This window comes from Alosa pseudoharengus, unplaced genomic scaffold, assembly GCF_046254945.1.
Source record: "Alosa pseudoharengus isolate Yale_2024_CS ecotype anadromous, Long Island Sound unplaced genomic scaffold, YU_APseudo_1.1 YU_APseudo_1.1_scf_17, whole genome shotgun sequence".
In the NCBI taxonomy this organism is placed as follows: Eukaryota; Metazoa; Chordata; class Actinopteri; order Clupeiformes; family Clupeidae; genus Alosa; species Alosa pseudoharengus.
Genome location: NW_027468640.1, coordinates 140001 through 142500, shown reverse-complemented (window position 1 = coordinate 142500; position 2500 = coordinate 140001).

Genomic DNA, 2500 nt, shown 5'->3' with positions numbered 1-2500 from the left:
ATTCAGCAACCCTAGGCCTCGTTCGATACCCACTCTATGGTCCTGCCTGCTTTGGGTTCCTCAGCCCTAGCCCCAACCCTAAGCCTCTTTGCCTGGTTTGTCATTAGAAGGCAGAAAGGTAGATGAGGGGGGACCTTGACCATGTTTTCAGTGACCTTAGGCCTAATTTTAGGGTCCTGTCTGCTTTCGGACCCACAACCCTAACCCTTAACCAAACCCTAACCAAAATATGGAACGCTTCACGAATTTGCGTGTCATCCTTGCGCTTCCGGGATCGGCTTATGCTCTTTACCTGTGTCTTATCTGTGTCTCATTTGTCTGGCCCGTCATTGGCTTGTCTTATTTGCATGTCCCGCCTTTACAACAAACCTTGCATGTTTTCATTGGCTTGTTCTATTACATTCTGGTCCGTGATTGGCTGAATTCCCCAGCGCGAAGTTTAGAGTTGAAGTTTACTGTCGTCTCTCCCGCTCTAGACACTCTACTTTTCACGGCTCACAGTAAAAGTTCCTCATATCTAAACAACACGTAAGTTATGTTTTTTGTCTGTGGTCGGACAACTTTAGCAGTGATGTAAATGCTGTAGCGAAATTCGAAGTGTAAATATACGAACTTTATGTTTAAAGTGTAACCGCGAATGCATTGAAATGAATGGGCACAGATTGTGTAGCCTCCTAACGAAAGCTCTCACGTTTGGAAAAATGCATGATATTAAAATCTGAAAACGTAGTTATCTTCGTAAGACCCTTGGATAGCTGTGATATAAATGTTGTAGCGAAATTCGAAGCGTAAATATACAAATTGTATGTTTAAAGTGGAACTGCGATCGTTTCCCATAGGAATGAATGGAAAACACAGTCTCCTAACGAGACCTCTCAAAATCGGAATAATGCATAATATTAAAATCTGAAAACGTAGTTATCTTCGTAAGACCCTTGGGTGGCTGTGATGTAAACGCTGTAGCGAAATTCGAAGCGTAAATATACAAACTTTATGTTTAAAGTGTAACTGCGATTTCCATAAGAATGCATTGAAATGAATGGGCACAGATTGTGTAGCCTCCTAAAGAGGCCTCTCACGTTCGAAATAATGCATCAAATTAAAATCTGAAAACGTAGTTATCTTCGTAAGACCCTTGGGTAGCTGTGATATAAATGCTGTAGCGAAATTCGAAGCGTAAATATACAAATTTGATGTTTGAAGTGTAACTGTTATTTCCATAAGAATGCATTGAGATGAATGGGCACAGATTGTGTAGCCTCCTAACGAAAGCTCTCGCGTTTGGAAAAATGCATAAGATTAAAATCTGAAAACGTAGTTATCTTCGTAAGACCCTTGGGTAGCTGTGATATAAATGCTGTAGCGATATTCAAAGCGTAAATATACAAACTTTATGTTTAAAGTGTAACCGCCATCGTTTCCCATAGGAATGAATGGAAAACACAGTCTCCTAACGAGACCTCTCAAATTCGGAATAATGCATAATATTAAAATCTGAAAACGTAGTTATCTTCGTAAGACCCTTGGGTGGCTGTGATGTAAATGCTGTAGCGAAATTCGAAGCGTAAATATACAAACTTTATGTTTAAAGTGTAACTGCGATTTCCATAAGAATGCATTGAAATGAATGGGCACAGATTGTGTAGCCTCCTAAAGAGGCCTCTCACGTTCGAAATAATGCATCAAATTAAAATCTGAAAACGTAGTTATCTTCGTAAGACCCTTGGGTAGCTGTGATATAAATGCTGTAGCGATATTCGAAGCGTAAATATACAAACTTTATGTTTAAAGTGTAACCGCCATCGTTTCCCATAGGAATTAATGGAAAACACAGTCTCCTAAAGAGGCCTCTCACGTTCGAAATAATGCATCAAATTAAAATCTGAAAACGTAGGTATCTTTGCAAGACCCTTGGGTTGCTGTGATATAAATAATGTACTGAAATTTGAAGTGTAAATCGGTGTATTTTGTGTTTAAAGCGCAACCGCTCTGTCCCATTGTGTGTTAAGTGGTCCCCTCTTCCAGTCTCTCCTCCTCTCAGCAACCACTTCAGTATGTATAGTTTTCTTATAAAAACAATTGCCTTTAATAAAAATAAACATTAGTTGCTTAAATACTGTCTGTTTTTGTGAAGGACAAAAATCACCATAAAAGCTGGTTGAAATAAAGCCATGCTTTAATAAACAATTAATAAATGAACACACTATAAAAGCTGGTTGAAATAAAGCCATGCTTTAATAAACAACAAACAAATGAACATTTATTACAATTACAGATAGACAATTGGCATAAAAAGCATGTTCATAAAAGCTCTGATGGGAGAAATCAACACTGGCCCTTTAACCGGTCGTCTGTGTACCCTTTGATTGACACGTGTGTCTTATTTGTCTCATTTGTATGGCTGCAAACGGCCTTGCGTCCCATTTTTCACTACATTTATTCGGGATAAATACTTAGAGGGCATCGTTTAATCCAATTTTAGGCAGGGCTGTGGGGCTAG